Here is an 8,156-nt window from a genome sequence, read left to right on the forward strand (position 1 = left end):
TTCAGATATTTTTTCCTCTGCTATGGCTGCTTCTCACTGACGCTACTGTGAATTTATGTAAATGCTTCGGGATCATGGCTTACTTTTCTTCTCCATTTTGTGAAACTAAGCTGTTAGACCTTTGGACCCAAGCCACTTCTGTCACATGAGTGGAAGGCATGTGTGCATGTTTGTGTTTGTGTGTGTGTGCTGTGTCTGTCTGTCCATAGACAGCCTCCTTATGCTCCTTGACATGCCATCCTGGAGGGTCCCTGACTCTGGAACCAGTATGCAAAGGGACATGGGGGCTGCAGATGAGGGAGCATTAGCCTTTGTGAGAACTATGACTAAGCTGTGTAACTTGCTGGTACTTGTGGCAATGGAGTCTGCAACACATTATAGGCAATCGAGCATCACTTGACTCCCATCTTTCAATGACTGCAGAAGTTATTGGATGTTGGGGAGGGTGGAACGCGTGAAGAGAGAACACAACAAAGTGTTGACTGGACTGTGAAATAGTGCTGATGCATCCCCAAACCTCGTTTTCTATTGACAAAGTGAATTGCCTTTGTGAACCACACATGTGACACAATAAGCTCCTAGTTTGTTGATGTTCAGCCACCAAAACCTGAACTGTTGGCAATTAGCATGATAGGGTTTTTCAAGCTATCACGTGAAGGAAGCTGAAAACAACCTGAGTCTGTGCACCAGTGTCATTTATTGATTTGTTTAATTTATATCCCTTTTCACCAAGGAACCCAAGGTGGTTAACATGACTGTCCCTTCCCTGTTTTTCCTCACAACAGCCCTGTGAGTTAAGTTAAGCTGAGAGATGACCCAGTGAATTTCATGGCTGAGCAGGGTTTTGAACCCTGGTCTCCTAGGTCTTGGTCCAATACTCCTGTGGCTATGATGTGCATAGTTGATGGGGGAAGAGAAATTAGAGAAGATACTGAGTTATTATGTGCAGGTTTTCAACAGTGTTTTCAGTGTGAGGACTGAGGGATGTGATGAAGAGTCCTGAGGTCCAAGAAGGATATGATATGACTGGAAACCACGTGAAGAAATGTACAGGGGAAATAAATGAAGGGTGAAGGTGAAGTATGTGAAAATAGTCTATTCTAGGGAACGAGATGATTGATGTCTCCTCTCTAGAATGGCATTAGCATTGTCCCCTGCCCAATGCTAAACTGGACTGCACAGGACCAAAAGCTTGTCTGGAAGGAGAGCTGAAGTCTTCACTTTAAATGTGTTGCTGCGTTACAGCTTCACTGAAAGACTGAAACGCCATGTATTTTTAATGTCTCCAAAGGTCACGTTTCTTCCTGATTGGCCTACTTCCGTCTGGTCCTTTCTTTCTCCGTGCAATGTCTGAGCTGCTTCTCTACCCAGTCATGAAATCAAATGTCAGAAACTACTCGGCCACAAAGCAATCACATAGGGACGCCTGACCCACTTCTGTAAATATGCATCTGGTTTAGGTTGTTGGCTTTTCTTATTACAAGGGTACATACAGATGGATCTTTACATGGGGGTTGCCGGGGCTTTTTCTCCCACAGGTCAAGCCCTGGCTCCCGGCTCCCATTCCTCTCATGTTTGACAAAGAGTACTTATCACTTAGTCAAACACTGAGCTCAATTATCTCTTTTGCTGCTCCCACCAGTCTTCAGGTAGACTAGGTACCTGTTTAAAAAAAGAAGCCAGAGCATGACTTCATTTTAAATAAGGGTATTATTAGTATTATTATTTCCTTTTTTAAAGTATGCCACACTGCTCTAGGGGTGGGAAGGAGACAGATTTGTCACACCACAAGCACCAACCAATATCTGTTGTGTGCAGTCAATTTTGGTAGGCAGAACTTATTTCTCCAGAGCTCAAAAGGGAATTGTATACTGTATAGAACATGGTGAAGGTGCTTCTCCAGCAGGTGAACTGTTTAAACAACATGTCTGTATGCAACTCAAAAAGGACCAAGTCTTAGTTTCCTGCCATCATTTTTAATAGTGGCAACAGAAGCGCAGATCAAGGAGCCAGAAAACCTTTCTTTGTCAAGTCACTTCACCACTCTCCTGCTTTCTATCATCTAAACTGGAAGGGTAGTTAGTTCTGGTTCTTGTTTATTTATTTATTAAAATGTCACATTTTAAACCTGAGCTTTCAGGAATCGTAAAATAGTGTATGTGGAAATGAAGAATTGGTCAACTTGTGATATAAATTAGAGATAAAAATATAGATTTGCAGTCACAGAGTTGGCTAAATGTTTTTATTTATTTCATAACCTGGCTGTGATCCAGAAAGCATCATCTTGGCATTGCACAAAGGTATATATATACACGTGTGCAAAAAATGCTCTGTGGAATGGAACAATGTTTCTCTCTTGTCTGAAGCAAGGCCATTCCAATCAGTTGAACAAATACTATGAGTGAATAGGAGGGGCTGTTACTTCCACTTCAGGAAAGGGGAACTTGCGGCCTTGCAGCTGTTGGACTCCCAACATCAGCTACTACCAGCATGGCCTATAATTACAGGTGATGGAAACTGTAGTCCAACAACATCTGGAGGCCCACAGGTTCCTCATCCTTTTCCTTATTAGATCTTTAACCTGAAAACTCTGGGAAATCCTAATGCTTATGGGTGGTATCCAACTAAATTGTACTCAGAGGAGACCTATTGAAATTAATAGACCTAACTTAGCCATGTTCCGTTAATTTCAGTGTGTTGGCTCTGAGTAAAACTTAGTTGAATACCCTCTGGTAATTTTCACGTTGTCAGGGAATCAGGAGCAGGAGCACTGGGGAGAGAGGATTGGGAGAGCGAAGGGGAAGAATCTGAGGGCAGCGTAGGGGAGTATGACAGTGGCCCGAGAGATTCCATGAGCTTCTCCAGCGAATCAGAAGATTCCCAGAAGGGGGCGCCGATGGTCAGGGCAAGGGGGGTCCCAGGGGGGACGCACCAGAAACAAGGAGCCAGAGGGGAACCCCAAAGCAGCAGTGGAGGATCGGGACCAGTTTCCCCACCAGAGCATAGTGGGGGGGAGGAGTCACATGTGTCAGGGCCAGCGTCTCCTCCAGAGAGGGAGTCAGGGCTGACCACGCCTCCATCGGAGAGTGGGGGAACGGAAGGGAGGTCAGTTGCAGCTAGCCCCCCCCGAAGGGGGAAGCAGTGGCAGCAGCAGTGAAACGGTCAGGAGGAAAGCTGCTGGCTGGGCGCGCGCGCCAAGTTCAAATGTGCAGGCGCGCGGAACAGCAGGAGACCCGGGTGGGGAACCAGCTCCTAAAGCCTGCCGGAGGGAGGGAGAAGGCTCAGGGGAATCAGCGGGAGAAGAGGCTAGAAAGGGCGGAACCCCGGCGGGCAGGCGGACCCAGAGGAGGAAGGAGCAGCGGAGAAGGTGGAGCAAGGCTAGGATCTTAAATTGGTGTCAGGGGGGAGGAGACTCAGACGGAGCATCAGTGGTCTGACACTTTTGACGTGGGGCTGCGCGCTGCGGCTCTGGAAGTGAAACTGAACTTCAATAAAGACTTTTATACTTAACAACGAAGCAGCGTTGGTCCTTTGTGAGCTGGGACCTAGGGCAGCCCTGACACACGTGGAAACTGATAGGATTTGAATGTGTGTTTTCTGCAAAAAGCGTGTCTAGTGAATACACGTTTGTGCAGGGGTTGTTTTTTTTAGTGTGCTGAATCTAGCTTCCTTTGTGTGGCTACACTTATGTAAGGCTGTGCATTGCTGAATGTTCTTGTAGATGGAAATGCTTTGAGGTTATTCTAACACTGATCTTTCCCCCCCAAAACAAAACTTAAACTGAAAACTGTAATTTTGCAGCTGCTGAATTCACTGCTCCAGTGACTTCAGTGAGCTCCTTTGGACCATGCGTGACATCAGTCAGAAGGCCAGCAGTGGTCTTTTTGAATCTGCTACCTCCTTTCCCAAGAGTATTTTTCAGCCCAGCCTACGCAGCTATTTCCTCAGTGATGTGAATTGATTAGTGCTTGTCATTTGATGTTCAAAATGGTGCTGGAGAGTTGGGTGTTAAGGTGGTGAAAAGCTCCCTCATTATTACTCTTATTTATCTGTGCTGACTGTGCTCTTGGAGTTTTTTTCTGGTTTTGTCATGTGGCACTGGCATGCTTTGAGGGCTTCTAAGGGCGTTCCATTTCAGAAGAATCCCTCTTCTTAGGTTCTGCTTTCTTGGTGTAGTTCCTCGATCAATTACAGCTAAGAAAGTGGGGGGGGGGGAGTCCAACAAATCCCTTTATGGCTTATGTGCCCTGGTTATATATTCATTTCAGTAATTCAAATCTCTGTTGAGGTGTTCAACCAGATAATCTTCATTTTAGGTTAACTATTTATTTGCTGGTATTAAAAAGGATTCTGTTGCCAGTCATCTCGGCCACTCATTTGTTAAGTGGTGCTTCTAGTACAGTAATGTTTCAATTTCCAACACTGGCCATTGTGTGTGCGTGCAATTTTTGTTTGTGAGGCTTACAATCCCTGAATGGTGTGTATCAGTTAACACCTTTATGATGCTGTGTATCCTGTTGCTGTAGGAAACCTGGACAATTATTGTACTGTTTTCTGAAACTGCTGCTTAAAAGTAAAATTAAAAAAGATCAAACTTTTTCTCTTGGAGAGTTGTAAAAATAACTTTTTTGTGAACTGTCATGTTAAATAAATATTCTAAATAGAACTAAATCCATTTCTCCAGTGCCGTGAGGGTTTTGTTTATGCGTTTAACTTCTATTTCTGCACTTCACAACATTGGCTGGATGTAGAGAGGTACTTGTCTCCATTTTTCAATTTGAGAATCAAGAGTACACCTATCCTGGTCTACATACTAATTACTCATTGACCTTAACTGACTGTTTTAAATGGGCTTGTGAATTCTCCTGCACAAATCCAGATTGTGACACATCAATATCATGGAAAAAAATATTCTACAAGTTTTCTGGTTAACACTCATGACAGCATGGTAAAAATCTACCTGAAATTTCACCTCAAAGAAACCCCAAAAAATCTAACCCTCAAGAGCTAGGATAACATGTGCAGGTTTAATGTAATAACATATGCACTAAACTCCCAGATAGAGAGCCCACATAGGTCCTAGAAACTTTTCAGCACCCTAGAGCCAAGCTGTTTTTGAACTCTGCTCAAATCTTTTTTTTTTTAATAATATTTATTAAAGGTTTAAAGATTACAGAAAAAGGAGAAAGAAAAAATGAAAAGTTAAACAAAACAAATCAATACCTTACAATACATAGGGGGAAAAAAGACAAAAAACAATACAGCAAAACAAAAACAAAAACAATTAAAAGCACATCCAATATTTCCCTATCTTTGTCTTTCATTTACTTGTTTCATCGACCTCCTCACACCTCCCTTTTTTGTATTCTAATTCAATTAGCTATTTCAGCAAATCCTTTCCATCTTTCTCAATTTTTGTTCTATAATTTATCTTAACACAATCTAACCTTAAATTTTCCACTTTGGCCCATTAACAATCTATTTTTACTTAATTCTTTATAACATTTCTGCTAAAGCCATATAACTTCATTCCAGCATCCTTCTAACATTCATTAATTTTGCAGTATTTCTGTAAATAAACTTTAAATTTTTTCCAATCTTCTTCCACCTGAACTCTGCTAAAATCCAAGCAGGAGGGTACTTCGATATAATTTGATAAAGCTCCAGCTTGCTTACCAAGTTTAAAGTCAGGACCCTCCTCTCTCTCTCTCTCTCTCTCTCTCTCTCTCTCTCTCTCACACACACACACACACACACACACACACAAATCAGAAGACCAGGCAGGCAGATATTGTAGATGTTTTCCATCTGGGATAACTTCCCTTTAATGTATTGAGTTGGACTAGAAGATCAAGGTTCCTTTTGTGAAATTGAACTGGCTCCTTAGTTTCTCCACAGATGGTCTTAATGTTGAATCTTGCTATATCAGGAAGGCTGGTGCCATGCATCACTAATGCAGTACCATTTAAAGGCCATTCTGCTTCCATGGAAACACAGCTACGCAAGACAAATGTGCGTGTGCACATCCCTACAGACTCCAGGCTCATCGTGTGATGCCAAGATAGTGACACAGTCACAAGTTAGCCATTTATCACTTTCAGAGCCTCACACCTTCCCTGTGGGATTTATGCTGGAAAACAGAGCAGCCAATCTACTGCTTAGCACTATGTCTTAAATTCTCCTGAATTGTCTGAACTGGGAATTTTATGTGTTTCATTTGAGTGACAGCTGAATAAAACAACTGGGTAACCTGGACATGTCCTGCATTTCCCCTTTTCCTAAATTCTTTCTTAAACACTGGGTGGTCTCTCCCCCCCCCAAGCAATAGTCACATGGTTCGTTTTGGAGCTTGCTTCTCTCCATCTCCCCACCCTCAACAGAACAGGTGACTGCCATCTGCTGGCCACTTGTAATTTTTTTCCTGGTTGGCATAGTTAGCTCTGCCCACCTTATGACATTTTAAAAAAGTGGGTGTGGATTGTGATTTCACTGTGATAGTTGCTGTATCAAAATACCAGAACCAGCAGGATGCAATTATGTTTCCCCACCATAAAGTGCAGAAGGAAGAAGAGGCATATCCCAGACCCAAGGATCCTCTATGAACCTTTGCTGTGATGATGGTGCAATAGATGTAATACATTGAGGGCCTTCACTTGGAGAGATTCCAAATCACTTAGTTACCTTTAGTGCAGAGTCCTAATGCAAGTTACTGCATAAATAAGGGGGGGCACGTACATTAAGATTAAAACAAGAGCAACTGAAAAGCAATTCTATCAGAGATTTAAATTCTGGAAAGCCAAAAAGGCTTTTTACTTGGTCTCAAAAAGACTGTAGTGCAAGAAACAGGCAAGCCTCCCTACAGAGAATGCTTCACAAATGGGTGCCACAACTATGATGCCTGTCTGCATGTGTCACAGCTGCCTTGATGCAGATAGCAGGAACACCTGTAGGAAAGCTTTGTGGACCATTTAAGTGTATGGGGAGGCTCATTCTGAAGTACAGTGGTACCTCGGGTTAAGAACTTAATTTGTTCCGGAGGCCCGTTCTTAACCTGAAACTGTTCTTAACCTGAAGCACCACTTTAGCTAATGGGGCCTCCTGCTGCCACCACGCCGCCAGAGCACGATTTCTGTTCTCATCCTAAAACAAAGTTCTTAACCCGAGGTACTATTTCTGGGTTAGTGGAGTCTGTAACCTGAAGTGTCTGTAACCTGAAGCGTATGTAACCCGAGGTACCACTGTACACCTGGATAGGTACCCATGCCATTTAGGGCTTTTGAAGGCAAGCACTCACAGGCCAAACCCTGCAAGGAAATGGAGCAGAAGCCAGTGGAAAGTTTTGAGCACTGGCAAAATACACTCCCACCAACGGGGCCCAGCTAGTATCCTATTGACCATGTTTAGGACCAATTAATTTACTGTAGTCCATTCTGGAAGTTACTGAAGCATGGAAAACTCTTTCTAAACAAAACACACTTGTGTTGAACCCCTGGCGCAAGAGATTTCATGAAAGGTACAGTGAAAATGAACCATGAATTTCAAATGCTGGACTACAAAAGGTAAAAAGAAGGAATAACAGTAAATTTGAAAGCATCCCAATACATTTTCCCACTATCCCATACTTCCTTTGGGAACGCCAGAATGGCTTACATGGGAGCTTGCTGTAGACTCCCTTTCAGTACTGATGAGGTCGAAATACCTTTTTTAAAAAATCCCACCAAACTTAAGATATTATTGCAAATGTTTTAAGTGTTTTAATTTTGAACTGCAACCTGCCCTGGGACTGGCTGGTGAAAGGCAGGTAATAAAATTTAACAATATAAAATAATGGTTGGCTACACAGTGCTCTGGCTGCAATACACAGGAACAATTATACTTGAAGCACCTCCATTGGAGGTCAATTAATTGAGCATTAAGATGCAGCATTTCTTTCAAAAACACTGTTCTTGTTTATTTAAATGAGGTAAAATTAGAGACTCAAGAACCTCTTGCAGCAGATTTGTATCTGACTTTTTAAATGCATTTTCAAAATGTAGTTTCAGCTAGGTACGGGAAATCAGACATATGGAAATCAGAGGCCAGATGATGCTCTTATGAAGAAGCTCTATGAGTGGCTATCTCAAGACTGAGCAAGGCACAAGACAAACTCTCCTCCA

This window comes from Podarcis raffonei, chromosome 1, assembly GCF_027172205.1.
Source record: "Podarcis raffonei isolate rPodRaf1 chromosome 1, rPodRaf1.pri, whole genome shotgun sequence".
Lineage (NCBI taxonomy): Eukaryota > Metazoa > Chordata > Lepidosauria > Squamata > Lacertidae > Podarcis > Podarcis raffonei.